The 19,323-nt window shown below is 39.3% G+C and overlaps 1 protein-coding gene across 13 annotated transcripts in view; it reads left to right on the forward strand.

Annotated features, from left to right (window-relative positions):
* The window catches only part of NUMB (NUMB endocytic adaptor protein), a 102,130-nt gene that overhangs the window by 44,814 nt on the left and 37,993 nt on the right, over window positions 1-19,323 (forward strand). For 11 of the 13 annotated variants that reach the window (XM_040558465.1, XM_040558470.1, XM_040558473.1 and 8 more), the window contains exon 2: window positions 9,862-9,977. The gene's annotated coding sequence lies outside the window, so the exon portion shown is untranslated. Of the gene's footprint in view, window positions 1-793; window positions 946-9,861; window positions 9,978-19,323 lie in introns of those variants that run through there. The other 2 variants (XM_040558472.1, XM_040558463.1) reach the window with 2 other exon arrangements.

Here is a 19,323-nt window from a genome sequence, read left to right on the forward strand (position 1 = left end):
CGAGCACAGTTGGAGTTGGCTAAATCTTGCTCGTGACTTGAAGACACAGTGGGAAATGAGGTATTAGTGTAGAGAGCAGGTAACCTGTAGTGGCCTCTCCCGCTGATGCCATGATCATTGCATTGCAAAAAAAGGCACGGTGGCACTGAAGGTCTCTCAGGGTGTACTACTCAATAAGAGGACTGTTGTTGCTTGCTAAAAAACACAGGTTTCTACCCTCTATAACAGAAGAATGGAGTTTATGAGCATGTTAACTGCAAAACAGAAATAAGGGGCGTAATACATAGTATTTTTAGTTTTATATAGACAGGATAAATGCTGCTTTGATGGAATGCAGTGAGTGGCAGTCACAGTAAGCTCCTCTGGTTCTCATAGCAAAGTATAGCTACTGCTTCTAATAGAGATGTCCTAACGTATTATGATTGTAACAGTGTCTTATAAAACGTTTGCCTGTCAGTCAAGTGTCTTAGAACTGATGAAGCACTACCAAAACCTAGGTAAAAGCAGAGAGCTGAAGATGGCTTTGGTTTGTGTGTATCATGGTATCTTGGAGATCTGAGATAAGCAGCAGCTAGTCATAGCTAGTAGCATACTCAGTGTAGCTATTATTTGACCTGGGGTCACGTCCAGTTTGTGTAGGTTTCCCAGAACTATTTTGGTGTACCTGACCCAGAAAGAAGACTGTGAAGGCCCTTCCTGTTGTGTCGCTTGTGTACCTAGCACGAGGGATGGTGGGTGGTGTAGGGAATTTGTAGGGAGTGTCTCAGGCTGTCTACACAGCATGCCTCATAGCTGCATTCCTCGTGTTCTGCTCTGTCTGTTGCAGAGGTTTCCATGTTATGCTGTGAAGTTTTGATAATTATATTACCAGGTTTATTGTGGTATAGTGCAGGCCGGCCAAGACTGTATGGGGACTTCTTAAAACACACAGACCCTTTTCATATGGTAAGTTAAGTACTATGGAAACCCAGGACTTCATTTTATAGGTAAAAGTGAGAGCTCATAGGAGGGCTTTTCTTCTCAAATCCTGGATGCACTGAATTCAACAGTTGCTAAAGAAGATATTGCTAGTGCTTCTCATTGAAATAGACACAACCATGTAGTCTCAGTTTTGTTTATCTTTCTTTGACCAGTTGAGTAAAGTGTTCATTTTCTGACCTACGTTTGTGAACTTCTTTAGTTCTGAAAAAACTGAATGCCATATCTTTTACCTTCAGATTGTGGGAGTTTTAAAGTTTGAGAAATTCTATGAAAGGTTGTACATGAATTTCTAGGCACCCTTAGGAAGTTTATTCCTTTCTTTAAATGTGCATCCTAATTTAGCTGAGGACATGATGTAGCAATGCTTTTCAAGTTCTTTGAACTCATCTCTTCTAAAAGTTTATTTAATGAGATCACTAAATAATATTTATTGGCTGTACTCATAGTGGGAATCTTCAAACCACTTACAGTGTAGTCCAGAAAACCATTTTCTATTTACTAATAGTTGAAACAGTTTGAAATCTTTGAAACATATTAAAAGAGATGCTTTATCTTAACATTGTATTTAGTAGATCAACCTCAAATGTTCTGTAGTTAGAAACTTGAGCCTTGCTTGGATTTCATTTTGTCCACCATGAAATATTCTCAATACACTGATCCAGAATTCAAAATCCATTTCTTTGGGATCTGTCAATAATTAGCTACTTTAAAGCTAGATAAGGTGCACTTAGCAATAGCTGTGCTAACTGTAAAGTAGTTTTTTTTTTTTTAAACTTGTTTCAGTCTGTATTTCTGTAGTGTTTTTCCCCTCATAACTAGGATGTAATGCAAAGTCAATAATACTGACACACATTGGCTGCTTCTATAATCTATAGATAATGTATATTTTAAAGATTCAAAAAGCACTTTATTCCCTTTCTTCCCCGCCCCCAAAATAATTGTATGAGGAGAAATTGGAGCTAGAGGACTTGGCTCTGATTTTGCACCAGAGTGGCATGGATTAACTTTACATAGTGTGCATCAATCTAGGATGCTTAGGTTTTATAGAGGTGTTGGGTCATTTCTTGCTGATATTGCTGCGATTCTCGTAGTCCCTTTCAGAGTGCCCCTTCAGAGAGAAGGGAGCAATGCTGAGAACTTCACATGTTGTAGCTATTTTAATCTTACCAACATGGCCATTTTTATGTGTAATGTAATATTACTATCCAGCAGGAAATGTACCCTCCTACTGTGAACCTCCAGACTATCCAATGTTTTAGGAATGCTTTCTGACCTTCTTTCCAGCATCAGGAAATCAGTATGTCAAATATCCCTGTTTTGCACAATCCCCACCCTTCCCACCCATTTAGGAAAAATTTACAAGCTTGCTTTAGATGTCCTGGTTCTTGTGAAATGTAAGATTTTTTTTCTCCTATTCGGATGTTAGTTGTTCTAATACGTCTAGAAAGTTTCTTAATTCCAGGTGCTTCTAAGAGAGGGCCTTAGCAGTAACAAAATTTACAAAAATCCCTGTTAGCAGAAAACTCACTTAACTACTAAGAAAATTTTGAAAAGTAAAAATACTCTTAACAGAACAGTATCCCTGAGAAAAACAAACAAACAAAACAAAAAAACTTAAAAACAGACTAGGCAAAATTGATCAGATGTATATTTGTCTGTGAGTAGAATCTTTTACGTATGGGCAATTTAAATGTGTTCTGTAAAGTTAACAATAATAAGGTCACTCAAATCTTTTGGGTGTTTGCCTTATTAGGTAAATAAGGAAGGATGGAATCAGTGCCGAAATCAATTTAAACTTTGTTGTTTGAAAACTTTAAAGATTAAGCTCAGTATTCTGGAAATTACCACTAGATCAAATTTGTAGACATTCATTTTAATAAAATACATGTCTTCAGTCTGAGTGCTTGTCAAGTTAGTAGCCTATACTAGGGTTTTTTACTGCAGAAGCAGGCAGGAATGAGGTAGAGCAGCTGTGGAAGTGCCTTTTGCTGCAGACTTGGGTTTGCAGTGCAAACAAGTCACTCAGCTAACAGTTAATGTGTTTTTCACAAATATTCTTCTGTCTGGAAAAGATAATTCAGGAACGGGATTGCACACGTCAGTATGTAATATACAGGAAAAATTGCCTGTAGCCCTGTCCCCTGATCTCTTCCCCAGCCTCATCCAGCTCGTGCTCTGCTTTCCCAGCAGTTCTGAGTGCGTGGGCCTCAGCGTAGGCTGCTTCCCGAATCTCCTTCTCTTCCTTCATTTTATTGCTGTAGCTTTATGTGCAGTTATTATCTGGGTCTCTTGCATATGGCTCCAATCTCCTTCTGTATCTACAGAACTGGATATTTATAGCAAGCCAGCCTAAGTACATTATTCCAGCGGTGAGAAGCTGATTGAGTACGTATTGTGATTCCTCTTGCGCCTACATCAGTGAACAACTGTTGGGTTTGGCATGCGTTGCATTCCTGGGTGTGGTTGTAGGACAATCCAAGATAGCCTCGGTTATCTTGGCTTTGTTACAGCAGCCCGTCACAGCATAGAGGTTCACATTATAGGCAGCAGAAAGCCTTTCATTCCAGACTGAAATTGTTTTGTCACCTTCATCTTCGATTTATTTATTTATTTTGGTAGATTGAGAGGGAGAAGTTACATGAGTAACTTGTAGGCCTGGTGTAGTTCACAAACTCGCTATTTTTGTTTGTTTGTTTTGAATATTGTGAGTCACAGGCAGAAGTTTGGTCTTGGACGTAGTTGTTTTTACTTTTCAGCTTCAGGGTTTAGAATCCTGGTATGCTGAATTTCATCCTGTTCTTTCTACTATGGATTTGGGAGGTTTCATCTTGCATATTGGTATGTATGGTCTACTTTCAGCCAGTGTGAATGTTTAATCTTGAGAAGCTAAAATGCAAATTGGTCGGCCAGCACAGGACGCAGCCGTGAGTTAACACTGAATGCAGAAGGACCAAGTATGAGAAAGCAAATGAGGAATGAGCATGGAAAAAGGAAACCCCCGGTAACTGTCAAACATGACGCACGGACTGCTGCCCCATCTTATGACAAGAAACTCCCTACAGGCAACGTGAATATGAATGTGCTGGAAGCTGTTGTCACTTCGTAGTGTTGGTATCACTCAAACTCGGGACTTGCAAAGCCTAAGAAAGTTTGTGTTGTCAGACACTGTGTACTTTATAGAAATGTTTCTATATAATCCCTGTATAAACAGTGCTGAAGGTCAACTTCCAGCGCTCTTAGTTGGTGAGCGAGAGCAAGAGAGAGGTGGAAAGAGAATCTGATGCTTGCAAATGTGACATTTTTCTTTATAGGGTATTTTCTCATAGACAATGAGGAAACAACAAAAAATAAAACTCGTCCAAATACTTAAGCTCTTTAATAACAGAGAAGATTGAGTGACTAAACTAGGCTGCCCTTGCAAATTCTTCTTTTTCAGTTAAGGCTTCTTTAATGAAATTTATTTATGGTTGGAAAATGTTGAGTCTAAATAACTGAAGAGCATGTTATTGCATAGATGAATGATCTTTTTGTGTAATGTGTGTGAGTTTACCACTTTGCCTAACCACTGGAAAAAAACAGTTTGGCATAACTCTTAAATATCCTTGGTGTGAAGGCTGAATAAAGGTGGTTTGTGGCTTCCAACTGTCTTTTTTGAGGCATGTAATTCAAATGCCTGTAGTCACTTGCATAATCTTGCTGTCATGAAGCTAAATTGGACAAAGAAACATACATGGAATAGCTACTTAGCTTTTTTTTCCTCCTAATTTATGCCAGTTCTCTGCTGCTGCTCTTTCTAAGTAGGATTCCAACTTCTCAGTCTTGATGCTGGTAAAATAGTGTGATAAAATGCTTATATTTAGAAGGAAAGGCTTTATATAAATGCTGTCAGCATCTCTGTCTACAGTGGTAAGCTAGGCTGCTACAAATGCTGAAAGAAGACTATTATAGAAATATGACAAGCTCTGTAGTCCACATATGAGAACCCTTTTCCTCTCCAGAAAAAAAATACTGCTGGAGAAGACCACTGCCTCGAATAGTGGCAACTGTCTGGTGTGATGTGTGCAGCCCAAGAAAATGGAAGGGAAGGTGCTGCTGCACAGATGAACTCAGGAGGTGAAGTTCCCAAAGTCAGTAGCTGGACACAAAGCTTGGACACAAAATTCAGACACATAACTGTGTCTTCAGGGTGGGGACTGTGCTCCAGCAGTTAGTCGGGATGGTATGCTGCTGCTGCAACCAAGCCCGATGGAGCTGAGAAGATACAGAACAAACCATGAGCAGGGCGGAAGGATGACACTGGAATATGAATGTGGCACCTGAGAGATGATCAACCTTGGATGCAATGAAGGTTACCCTTTAAGAAGTGATAGGAGGTTCCTGCACCCAGCTGTGCTAGGAAATAGACATAGGGAGAGCCTACAAATACTGATGTAGACAACCACTGGTTGAACTTGGTGTTTGGTGATGTATGGTCACAAGACAGTAGCTGCCATGAGTTAACCAGGGGTGAACAGTGGTGTGGTTTGAGTGGACTTTCTGCCATGTGCACTTACGTTTTCTGGTACTCCTGTTTTTTAGCGATACATAATGTCAAAGGGATGTAAGGTGATGCTGGTCCCCCAGGGACTGTGGTCAAGATCCACTCTTGTGGAACTTGCCAACAAGAATGGATTCTGCTGGCTCCTGAGAAGACCTGATTTTTGGCAGAGTGGAATAAGTTGGCTTTTATCTGAGTTCATTACCTGTGTCACTGACTCTGTGCATCCCCTGCTCCTAAGTTCATTCCTGTGAATGCAGTAAGGTAAAGTGTAATGTACGTGGGGGAATTACAGGATAATTGAGGAATGCATAATTGTGAGGGGGCAGTGTTGTCTTCCACCTAACTTTAATGACATTCTAAATGGTGGTATCCGTGTTATCAATGCCTAATGTATGAAGGACAACCGCATGTTCTGCAAGGAATAGAGAATTTTGTATGGTTTCTGGACTTAAAAAAGGAAGGCAGAAGGCACTGTTGAGAAATGTGATCTGTGTATGGAGTAGTTATGCTAGGGTCACCTGTCCCAATAGTTGAGTTCATTCAGTGTACCGCTTGATGCAGTGGACCCTGTGACTAGTCACAGGTGAAGGTAACACAGTTGTAGCTTTTATGCTGGTTTGAATCTGGCAGTGTAACATCCAGTAGGCTTTGCACCCCGTTCCTATCATGCTTGCCCCAGTGCTGGGTGCCAGCTGTTACACTGCGGGCATTTTTAGAGTGCTCTCCTGTTCATCCTGCTTTCTGTTTCCCGGCTCAGTTGCCACCCCAGGAAGCAGCTGTCTTCTGTGGAAGTAAGGCGTTGTGTGGCTGTCTTGGTATGGGGAACAGGGCGCGTGGCCTTTCATCTTTCCACCTGCACAGCAGCCCAAACTGTTCCAAAAATCTTAGTACCAGGAGTGAAATACGTTGCTTGCAACTGCAGTCATACATTGGCGGGCAACACGTGATATGGCGATGGCAGAATCTGCACGTTCAGATATTCAGAGAAAGCTTCTGAGAGTAATGACTTTGATTTGCTCCTTGCTCTGTGCTGTGCCTGTTTTTAGGGAAGGTGGCTGGTAGCAGCAGGCATGGAAAGGCTGCTCTGGGTGCAGGGCTGTAGGATCGTCAGGTGACATTTCTGTCGGTGCTGAGCTTGAAGCTTCATTGAGTGCTCTGATGAGCATGAGACAGGGTGAGAAGGAAGGCAATTTTCCTGGGTGTTCCTGTTTGACTTCTCTTGTTCCTTTGCCAAGCAATTTAAAGTCGGGCAGATGACAGCTATCTGTATGATTCAAGAGGTTACAGCAGCCATATGATTTTTCAGCAGGCGTTACTTCTGGGCAATGCGTTTCTTGGCGCACTCTGCCACCAAGCTCTGAGCAGTGCAGGGTAGGTGCTCTGTGTGCTGCAGTAGATTGTTATAGATGCTTTACCGAAGTGAAAAATTGTTGGTTTAGAAAGTTCAGAGGCATCTGGGATTTCACTGTCCTACCTGGTTGAGGTCATTCAGTTACTGGTGTGCTCTTGAGGGCTGCTGGCATCCGTGGAGTCGCTGTATTGCCACTGTTCTTGGCAGCCCGGCCTGTGCTCCGGCACTGGCTCATGGGCAGCCTGACCCCCCTCTGGGAGAACATCAGCTGCCACGTGGCTGTGGGATGTGTTTAACCATCAGAAAGGGATGGAAGTGTGATCCCCAGTGAGATAAATGGGATCCTGTTTTCCCTGAGATTGTGTCAGTGAGGGAGGCAGTTTCTGTGCTGGTGACATAACTAATGCGAGGCAGCTTTAGGGGTCTGTAATCTCCGTCCTTACCTCAGTAGTTCAGGGTGATGTTAATATTGGACTTTCTTCTTGGATTTGAACAGCAGAAATAAGAAAGCCAAGAGCTCACGATGTTTGTTATTTGGACAACTTTAACCTAAATTTCATCGGAAGCAGGTTTGGTGGATTAATTGAGCCCTGATATGTTTTTCAGTTAATGGTATTTTTTTGCCTGAATGTAATGATGCTGAAATTAGTTAACTTCCTGTGAGATGTTGAGATTTTTAACCATAAATCCAGTTTTTCTTTCTTGAGGAGTATATTTTGTCCAGCACCATCTACTTACAGCACCCACCTGAATTCCCCAGGACTTTGTGCCATGGTTTGCTCTGAGAGAAATGATGGGAAGAACAAGTAATTAGAGGTCTAATTTTCAATCAGCTTTTATTCAGGCCTGTGTATCACTCCTTTAGGTTCAGTAGTAATTGTTGAGACCTGAAACACCAGACAATTATAATGCTGATAGCTTCAACCAATTTACCACTTCTCCCAACTAACAGGTTAGGCCAGGCCATACACCTTTATTTTAATTAGCATCAAGTAGAAAAAAAATCTGCAAAAGTTCATCTCACTTCACTGAAGACTGCCTTTTTGCTTGTCTCAGCTGGCATCTTTTTTAAAATAAAGTTGATAGGTGCTCAGTTGCAGTATGTTACATTTCTGTAGCTCTCACCTGGCCCTCACTGACAAAATCTTTACTGGTAGCTTGAGATATTTCTCACTTATTACAGCAAGTATTGCTTGTAATTATCCTTTCATTTGAGGATTTTGCTGAAGTAGATGACTTTTTTTTATATTCTTCTGCTGTCTTCCTTAAATTGACCGTTTACTTGTAGATCAGTGGAAAAAATGAACACTGTAGTTTAGAATCCTGAGATGGGTGAGCACTCCTGGTAATGGGGGATGAGAGCTTTGTGAACATCCATGGTTTAGGGGATGGCAGCATTGGTGGAAGAAAGCAGTCGTCTCAGCTATTTGTGTGGTAGACTGGGAAACTGAAAGGTAGCACTAGCATTTTGAGATGCATATCCTAACTTGCTTTTGAATCTACAATTGACCTGCTGTTAAATTTCATGTCACTAATAAGTGCTCAGTGTCTCACTGTACTAAGAATATGGTAACACTTCTGTTGTTAATATCCAGATCCCTCAGACAACTTCAGTGCAGATTGTTTATTATTACTATGTGAAGGTTAATTTAAACTGCTCATGTTAGGGGGCACATTACGGTCCTTTCTTAAAATCCATTTTGATCTGAGTACTTCTTGCAAGGAAAACAAACATGCAGAGGCTTGTTCTGGTTTTCATATGTGTGTTTGTTGTAGTAATTGTCTGTATTGTAGCAGAAAGTCCATGCTGATCTTGAAAGAGATAATAATGGATGTTAACAGATGGAATAAGTAAGTGCAAAGGAAAGCTAACAGAAAAAAGCTGAATTAAAATTCCATCATCTTATGTCCAGGAAGGCAGCATGGTGAGGCTGAATACATTGTATTCTAAGCCAAAGACTTGGCTTCTGTGCTAAGTTACCGTAGATTTAATTTTGACTTGAAGTTGAGGTGCTGATGTGAGCACTTGTAGTGCAGGTAGTAGGTGAGGCGGTTTTACTCGTTTGAAGCAGCCTGTCTTGGGTAATGAAATGGGATTTTTTTTTCCCTCTTTCTCTACTAGAGGATGTCATAGTGGACTAATTGGTTTAAATGTGGTCTACAGGCTGGAATTAAGCTCTCATTGTGGTGCTGGAAAGGCGAAGTATTTTGACTAGACTGTTAAATTGCTCCCATTTTGTGATTAATGTTTTCTTTTAAAGAACAACTTCACTATCATGGAGGGATTTTTAATTATTAATTTGGTATTGGGCAAAAAGGTCGTAAATGATCTAGTAATGTTTGTATGATAAATACTGAGTTATTTATTTAGATAAATGTATTTTCATTGTCAGATACACTTAAAATAGATCTGTATAACTGTTTTTTTTCTCTCCACTGAGACTAAAGGGAGTCTAAATAACCAGTTGTATGTGGACCCCTGGATTTAAAGACATCTCAAGCTGTCTTGATAATTCTCAGCGAGTATGTAATTGCAGATTTGCAGAACGTTATTGCTCATCAACAATAATGTGATACTGATTCTAGTGATCATAATGAAATCTAGTAACTTCTGTGAAAGGAAATGTCTGAGAGAGTGCTGTCAGTATTTGAAAAAGTAGTGCCAGTGAGGTTTTGTAGCAAGAGCTGTTAAATACCTGTTCTTGGCGTCCCTAAACACAAACATTACTATCGTTAGTAGAAGGCTTTAAATGCCAAGCAACAGGAAAAAGGTAGGGAGGGAATGTATCAGTTTATATGAGGCAATCTGAAAACCTTGATGTGGAGTTCTTCAAGACAAAAAGCAATCCAAACAAAAAAAAACTAAATGCAGTCTGATTGATTTGTCTTTCTATCCCTTAATATTTTCTGGACAATAACTCCCTGCCCTCCCACTTGGCCATTTCTAGCACATGTTGGACCTGACTTTATCATCTCTGTTTTCTTTCAGCCCATAGGTTCTCATCTTTTCGTGTATCCATGGAGTCACGGTTATAGCTCCAAGAGAGAAGAATTTTGCGAGAGTGATTTTAAGAAAAGCACTATTGCAGGACCTGAATAAAAAACGTAAGTCCCCAAGTCAAGATATTCTTTCTACTGTAGGAAAGTTACATTCTGTTGATTTTGATTCTGTGGTACTTGGGCTTGGGGAGTTGTTTTAGCCACAAATTATATAGGTCAGAATTTTATGAAGATAAATACTTTTAAAAGATACCATCTCTCTTCAGTTATGTTGCTACATCTGAATCTCAAAATTACTAAGTGCGCCATTGAAGTTGTGCTTGGATTTAACGTTTCTCACAGTAGGCAGATGTGAGAAACATGAGGCATGAAATGAGGTTTTACGTGCTGTGTAATCATAAAGAATACAAGTTGTGTATGTACAAAATTGTACCGAAAAGCTGGCATTGTGTTAAAGAATCCCCTGATTAGACACTTCTCATAGGGACTATGGTGACAGACTTCTTAGTTCTCTGGTAAAGGAACATAATGGGTTGTATTAGAAGCTAGAGAGGATGAAGAATATTTTTAAATGTATTTAACTGGTTCTCTCACTAATACCAGAGGAAGAATTCAGAAAACATTGCATCCTGTGTGCTTAAAAAAACATAAAGTTTGTATCTTATTTCATTAAGCTAGCTTCTGGTTTGATTATATTTGTGTAAAACAAACAGATTTAGGAAATAATACTGTTAGTTCCAGATGATGTTTTGCAGAGCTATTATGAGAAAACAGTTATGAAACAACTCATACTTGCACTGAACAGGTGTACAAATGTTGACATTAATTCCTAGTATAGTAAATAAGAATCATATTTCTGGTGAAGAAAGATTTGTTGTTATAAGTCAACCACAGTTGCTATGTTGGACACCGTAGGGACTTCTCTAAGAAGATTTTACCTATCTTACATGTGAAAATGAACTTTTTTGTATTGCTAGGCTTATTGACAGACGGTCAAATATTCTGACTGTCAGAAAAAGTTACTATACTTCTTCTCTAGAGTCATTTCCATTATCAAACCCACTATTCTCTCAAAAGCTTGACACAAAGCCTTCACAATTTCACTTTGAGTTATAAATTAATATTAAAAATGCCTTTGTACAGTTAGTCTTCTCCTTTGCATTGGCTTCAGTCAAAAGTGTGGCTGATTTAGTGTGAACAAGCTGAAGAAATGCAGAGATACAAAGGACCTATTATATTTATTCAACTGCTGAGGATGGGAACGAGTGAAGTGTCTTGAATTGCTACATAACAGCTGCCAAGCAGTAATGGACATGATTGCTGCAGTAAACAGTATAAAATGGAGTCATCTGTCATCTTGTGAACTACTTCGAGCTTATTTTTTCCTCGTACATACTGCATGGTAGTTTAGAGCAAAACTTGTGATTTTCTAATTGAGATTGACTAGTGCACACATGCTTGTTGCCACAGTAGATTCAGATTGGGTGAGCTATCTGTAATATAAAATTCATGGGCTGGTTTTCATTTAAAATGTCTTTAGCTGTGCAACTTCAGCTTCTGTGGGCTTGGGGAGAGAGATCCATACCACCAGAGTGAGCCAGCTGTTGTAGGTCACAGTGCAGCCGGATGGCAACAGCTCTAGTGGGATGCTGGGAAAACTGTAGCATGAGATCTTGGCCAGCTGAATTCGTGGTGAATGGAGACCAGCCAGAGTTGTGCTGGTTCAGAACAAGAGCTCTGCAGCACAATATTCTCTCTGATCTGGTGTGGTCAGTAGTGGATCCCAGGGAAAAAAAAAGGTGAAGGAAGACATGAAATAAGCCTTGCCAACTTGTCATATTGGACTGGACATCTCCACTGCAGTTTCTAATAGCCTTTGGAATTTCTGATCAAATAATTAAATTTTTTTTTTTGAATCCTGTTGTATTTTGCAAAACATCCTGAGGCAGGGAGTTGTGCAAGTTAATTGCGTATCATATGAGAAACAGTCTTTTATTTTGAAACCTGTGCTGCTCAAGAATTCAGTTGTTTGTCCCCAGTTTCTAGAATATAAGAACTGGCAAATCATCATTCCCTGTTCATTTTCTGATGCTTGTGGTACTATACGTTCTGTAGCTCTACCCACTAGCAAGTTGGCTATTTCTGAGGTAAATACCTTTGTATCTAACCGTTCCCTGTACAGAAGCTGTTATGTAGTTCTAATTGTCCTTGTTACCCTTCTGCACCTTTTTTGGTTTCATTTCGAAATGATGGAGTACCTACAAGAACTGCACAGTATTAAAGATGATTGCAGCCTATTTTTTTCTTGTGGCATCTTTCTGGGTTTTGTTTTATTCCTTTCATAGTAACTTCTAATAATGTTTGATTATTTGAACAGCTATATTTTCTATTATAGAGGACTAAACATGTCACTCATGATGTTTCCTAAACAATAGTAATAGCTGAAATCATATTCATTGTTATTTATAGTTAATGTCATTCTCTTACCCTCTTCCATTTTGAGAGCATATGTGAATAAAAATAAAAATCACTGTTTGCAGCAGAGATCCCTGTTCTGCATCCCAAGCATGCTGCTGTCCTTGTAGATTACCTAGTTGATTTACTTAGTTTCCATCGCTGTGGCCCATACTTGCTGAACAGACTTGTCCACGCTGGTATCTGTTTCCACTGATGATTTCTCATAAAGCTGATAAAAATTATAGCTTATTGTTCCAAATATTTGCAGAAAGTGGAACCATGCAACTTGTGGACTGGACTTAAGGCTGCTTGTATGTTATCAGTGGAGGACATCAGTGCTGGATCAGTTGTCCAAAATGCTGTGGTTTTCACCTTTGTGCTGATCATTTCCATTAGTAGAAAAGCATTGCATAACCCTCAGTACAAATACATCTTTTTCTTTTTTTTTTTTTTTTTTTACCTTTCTGAAATGGACCCTCCAAATAATCTGATTAGAGTGCATGTTGGTTCCTACATGTGTGCCCTGGATATGTGCTTGTTTTCTGCTTTTTCTGCTGTCACTTAAGATCCAGAACCAAAAAGAGCATGTGCCTTCATATGTTTCAGACCTAACAGTAAATAGGTAACGTCAGGTCAGTAGCACGGAAGTATGATTTATTTATTTATTTTTATTTGATCTTTTCTACGCTTAAGTAGAGATGTTTGCCATTCTGGATACAGTTCTTGGTCTATTCAAAAATTGATTACTTGGTTACGAAACACTCACTAGGTATTAGTGAAGTAACTCCAGCATAAAACCATAGATTTGTATGAACTGATTTACCAAACAAGTAGGCTTATTTTACTTGCGAAAGATTTTCTTTCAGTTTCTGAAAATGTATTTAGTTTTGTGAGTGTTGACATTTACTTCAAGCTTGGTTCCTGGATTTAGGTGACTCAAGGAAATCTTTTCCCACTGGTACAGCCCTTTCTGTTACTTTTTAATAGTATCTTTCTAAATGCAACGTGTATTCGGGACAGATAGTTGTAAACCTGAAAGGCTAGTTTTTGAAAACTTTAGTTATCCAAGAATTAGCTGCCCTAGAAATAAATGAGTCACTGGAGCGGAATGGCTTGGGTTAGTTAGCATTCGGCACATGCAGCCAGATGAACTGCAAAGCAAAATTGCTTGAATTGCTTTCTGTGAGGCACAGCTAGTGTTTCTTTAGAAAACTTCTTGCTTATTTCAGTTGGTTTAGGTGGTATAATTCAACTAGCTTTGTATCACATAGAGTGTTTAGGAGACCTGCTTTTTGCTATTGGTTGATGATCATTGCAGGTTATTTTTAAGAGCGAGCCCATATAACAAAGGGATTACTTACTGCCTTGTATCCTCTGCACTTAAACGTAGCAGCAAATTGTATGGGACTGTAGTCAGAGCTTGTAATGGCTGTGGAGTCTGATGAATTGGGACATTTGCTTTAGAATAGTTGCTGATGGAGAAAATGAGGATTTTTTTGTTCTTGTATTATTAATTTCTGCACTGGGATGGACAAGTGGTTTGTTACGATTGGTAGAAAGAGCATTACCTATTACTAGGAATAACTTCAGCCTTACAATGATCAATGTATTTTTCTGACAGTTTAACTTTTAAGAGTCTGGAATGGGATTGCTGTGCTGCTATGTCTGTTGCATACAGTCCATGGAATACTGAACACTGTTTAATTGCTGTAGCCTGTGAGTATTTGTTTGAACAGGCTGGCATAACTTAAAAAATTCTGAGCTTAGGACAGGGCTTATGGTAGCTCATTGTTTTAGCCACCTTTTAGTTTTTTTAGTAGTGTGTTGGAGTACAATTCATGATTTCATTTCCTGGTATTTCATAATCTATGTGCAATTTTTTGTTTAACTCTGGTTGTTTGCCAATAAGACCTTGTTGTGTTAACATTTTTCAATGTTTTCCACCCCTGTCTGTGATGCAGATAAAATTAGCGAGTGCTGGGAAACAGCTGTGGAGTGCTCACATGATCAGTTACCTTAGCTCAGGTATGAGACCACACAAAGTCTGGTAGATAGAACATCTTCAGTGTTTCTACAGGGGGTTTATGATGACTGGATTAACCTTTAAATGTGCCACCTTCTGCACCCCCTGGGTCAATGTCAGCTTTGAGAGGACAGCGAGTACCTCGCGTCGTGTGGTGTCAGAGCATCACAATTCTAAGAAGAGCATCAGAGCAATTGGTATTATCAGTACAGCTCTGACCTCTTTGTGTAAACATGTGAAGGCAACAATTTCTGCTGTATTTTCAAGCTATGGTCTAAACATTACTTTCACTACCAGAAGGTGGGTCACTAGAAACCATCACAAGTTTCCCAAACCATGAATGTGCAATCTTCTACAGCTGATATGCTGGTTTTAGTGGTCTTTCTATTATGTATCCAATGCTTTATTTTTCTGCATCAAGGAAAATACCCTTAACTTAAGCTCTAATTAACAGTAATAATAATGATGAAATGTATTTACTGGCTCAACAAATGAACTCATGCTTCGCCCTCGTGTATTTTGACGTCTTAGAATGCTTACTGGTAGTATTGTATTATTAGATCTTAATTGGGTAATGAAAGGGTAAATGGGTTGGAAAGCCAGTGGTGCATAATGTGGTTAGTCATACTGTATTGCGTAAGCCGAACTGTTAACATTTTGGTGAGAATGCTCATATGGTTACATGCCTTCATTTGCTTTAGTGTGACAGTGCTGGATTTAATTAGATTTTATGGATCTAAACTTACAAAAAGGCTCAAAGTTCTGCATTCAAAACCTGACACGTGGGATGACCTTTTCTTCCTTCGAAGATAAAGGTACTCTGTGTTCTTGTGCTGGTGAATAATTGCAGTGAAGCTGTTGCAGGGCATTGCAGCAAGTTTTGGCTAACCTTTACAGTAGGCTTGAAGAGATGGGGCATTGCATGTTTTTGTGCTATGTAAGTGGGAGAGAGGGGAGAGCGTTTGTTTAGCATCAATGCTTAATAAGGATTTTTCAGAGAAATAAAACTTCATTCTTGCAGCTTTTAATAGACAGGGACATGCTATTTACCTTGTCTGTAATATGCTTACTTAACTAGCTCACCTTTTAAGTGAAACTTTCTTACATTGTCATCGTAAATGTAGAGATTTAGATGTGCATTAGAAACCAGAACAGATGTTAATATTTTGAATCATTGCTTGTATTTGCACTCATACTACAGTTATGGCTGCCAAGACTAAATCTTGTCAAGAAAATGAATAATCATGTTCCTTCATTGATGTCATCATGTCCCGGTTATAAGCAAGATTTACAATAAGATTAAAGTATCAGCAATGAACTGATGTTTATAAGAAAAAGCAATGTGCAATACTATTCTGAAATATGCATGTTAGAGTTATTTGTACTTCTGGGCACGGATGGACCCTTACGGATTTCACAGTAAAATCCAAGTTTAAGTAATGCTAAAAGATGGCTGCTAGGCATGGGTCTTTGGACAGGTGTGACCAGGTTGTACTTGCACAAGAAGTCAAAGCCACAGAGTTTTCTGAGGATACAGATCTTTACAGCCATGCTGAGGAGTGTGTGTTAAGTTTTCTCCTAGTAAGTTAAGTTAACATTTCTTTTATGAGACAGATAATTACATGTTCTCTTAGATCTGAAATATTGGGTAACTTTGGAACACGCTTATTCACAAACCTATGATATATAGAAATGCCTGGTATTTCTTAGGCAAAAACCAGAGATGATTAACCTGTTGCTCTGGGTTTTGAGCTCTGTTTGTTGTGGTCCTTTGTATTGGCAGTATTAGATATGTTTCACTGGGAAAAAGCCCGTAGGAGCTGATAGTTGTGCAGCTGCTCCTGCCTCACCTGTGCGGCCAGCAGACAGCAGAGGTATGAAGAGACTTTTTTTTAATAGTCTGATTGTAATGTGTTTATTGAATTTGTTTTATGTGGAGGCTATATGAATTATTTTAAAATGTTAGAAAGATACTTATAGCACATTGTTCTTAAGCCCAGATTTCTCCATTGTTTGGAATCTATACTTCCAGGAATTCTGTAGATGTGTGAATTCAGTCTGCTTGTCATGCCTTATGCTTGCAGGGAGGACCTGAACTTCAAAGCAGGAAGATTGCAGGGCGGGCGCTCCCTCCCATACCCTGGCTACTCCATTTGTTCCAGGCTGTCAGGAGTGCTTTGCCCTTATTTGACCCATGGCTTTTTTTTTTTATTGGTAAAGTAAATAGGAAACTGTATTCAGCTCTCAGAGAACACAGCAAGTAATCCCAAGCCCTCTGAATGGTTTCAAAAAAATCTGGCTGAACTGAGGAATTGCTTAAAATTCGTTTTTATCCCTTTCCACCACAAACAACAACAGATACCATCTATCTAACTGAGTACAGATTAAATAACCTTTCTTAAGGCTGAAGTTCAGAAAAATGTTAAAAATGGATTTGTACTGGTTTTGTTGTCTTCAGTGTTGAAACTGTAAGTGGTTGCTCTAAGTGCAGAATTTGTAGTACAGCTAGTCTAAAATCTAACTGCTTAAATTTGTGAATGCAGTTCAGGTACTGCGTTGTCCTTTTGCCTGCAGATCCTGTAGTTTGAATTAGCTTGTAGCAGCAACTGCTCTGTGAGAAACGTTCATGCAAAATGTAAATGAACTGCTTATCTGAAGGTATGGGTACACGAGTAAACTCCTGAAAGGCAAGCTGAGCTCCAAATTTGCATCATCAGCAACTCCTACGTGATCCAACTTCAGTTCATGTGAAAGCTTACCCAACCCTTACTGAAGGATAAATGGCTGGTTTGCTTTTACAGAAGGGTAGAAGTGAATGCACTTGTAAAGCAGTACAGCTAATAAGACGTGAATAAACATACTAGTTTATCGTGCAGTAATTTGTTCTGTAGCCATAACCTGATGATGCACAAGGCAATTAAGCCAATTGAATTGGTTTCTACTTTTTTATTGTAAACTCTGCATTTTTCTACACTTCAGCATGCACCTTTTTCTATGTTTCTGTCACTGTGCTGTCCCTTAGTTGTCCTTGAACTGCTATGGATTAAAATGAGACTTTTTCAGGTGGTGGAGAGAACAATGGTGCCAAAGCTCTCCTGAAATTGTTTTGCTATAGAAAAAGAGCTTTGGAGCTGTGTTTTCAGAATATCAAAATATATCAATTTGCATAAAAATAAATGGCAACATAAATTTATAAACTCACTAGGTGAATAACTTTTGCCTTTTCAATGCCTTTTGTAGATGCTTGTATGATGTTTTGGGAACGAGTCTAATGTTGTTATCTCTTAGATTGCAAAAGTGGTGGAGGATTTTTGTTTGTTTGTTTGTTAGTTTATTTTTGCAACGGGCATGACCATTCAGATGCTGAGCAGCCTGCAATAAGCCTTCTGGTAAACATAACCTTAAGGAGCTGCAGAACTTGAAGTGGATCTGTTTCCTCTTCTCACCAGAAGTTCAATGCTTTCAGCCTTTCTTACCTGTTTGACTCTCATGTGACACTACTTTTTATTTTAATTAGTTTTTGAGTTTTTCATCTTGCTTTTTAACCAGGTTTGTCTTCAAAAATTATACCTCTACTGTCTTTTCTCTTGGACCAAACTGGATTTTGGGTTGTAAAAGTGAAAAGGAAATAGTTTTTTGTTAGTGGCTTGGTTTATTTCTTCTTGTGCATTTAAAAAAATATTTTTAATTATAGGACAAAAATCGGTTGCTAAGTATAGAAAAATCAGTGCCAGAACTTTCAACTTTCATAATCCTAAGACAGAGTACAATATTTTTGGTGTCAGTAATGCTGTCAGTGTAGTGGAAAATACCCTGCTAGCTTGTCACAGCCTCAGTTGGCATCTGTTGGTATCTGCAGACATGCTACACTTACGTGAAAACGTGAAATGCTCTGCAGGGAATTGAAGTAGAGAATGCTCACTCTGGATGTTTTCTACAATTAATGGGTAAGGATTTTGAGCTTACGTGTATTTAGTAGGAATTTCAGCATTTAATTGCAGCAATTCATGTGCTTCTCTCCTGAATCCTCAAATATGCAGCCTGTGTGAATTGTTTTACTTAGCACTTTTGCATCAGGTGGCAGTTCTAGTTATATTGGGATGACATGCATGTTACCAACAGAGTAGTTGTTTGTAAGGCAAACTATTTGACAGCCTACTCAAAACAGTCTGATGTCTCAGAAAATACAAGTGTGGCAGTTGGAGAAAGTTAATCTTGCCACTTGTAAGTATTTCTGTTAAATAGGAAGGCTATTTTTAAACTGCTTGTTGCCAGTGTGACCACAAAATTAGAACAAGTAGGAAAATGGGTTTGGTTTTTAGTAAAAAGGAAATACTTTTGGGCAAAATGCCACTTGAGCTTATCATAGGAAGCATAGTTCAGGAACTCTTATTCTCATGCTTCTCTGTGGATTGAGATTCCTGGTAGGAGTAAATTGCTGCTAACATACCAGTCATATGGGCAAATACATATTTCCTTGGACATCTCCCATGAAATATTAGTTATGTAAGTGTTACAATAAGGTGATGAGACTGTGATTTCAGAAGTGGCACAGTGGCTGTGTGTTGTTTTGAACTCTTGTTTTGTTGCTTACTGGAGCTTTTGAGATTCAGAGTACCTTGAAAACTTTTCCACAAGTTGTTTTTACACATTTATAGGTTTGAGATTTCTACACAGCGTTGTTTCATTGGTCATATCGAGAATGCTGGCAGATGAGCCTTGCTGTGTCTGTTTGTAGCTGGTGAAGAGTCCGTTGCTGTTTTTGGCAGAGCGGCCGGAAGGGAGTACAGTACATGTGCCCCTTTCTCAGTCACCTGAGTGCGAGGTCTGGCGGTTGCATTGTAAGCTACATAGCTGGCCAGGCCTGTGAACTTTGCACTGAAGCAGCTGGAGCAGAGGTTTTCCTTGTGGGGCTGTGGGACTACCAAGCTTCAGCAGGGACAGGAGTGGTTGTCTGTCCTGCTGAGTTGA

The sequence above is a fragment of the Cygnus olor genome, chromosome 5, assembly GCF_009769625.2.
Source record: "Cygnus olor isolate bCygOlo1 chromosome 5, bCygOlo1.pri.v2, whole genome shotgun sequence".
NCBI lineage: Eukaryota > Metazoa > Chordata > Aves > Anseriformes > Anatidae > Cygnus > Cygnus olor.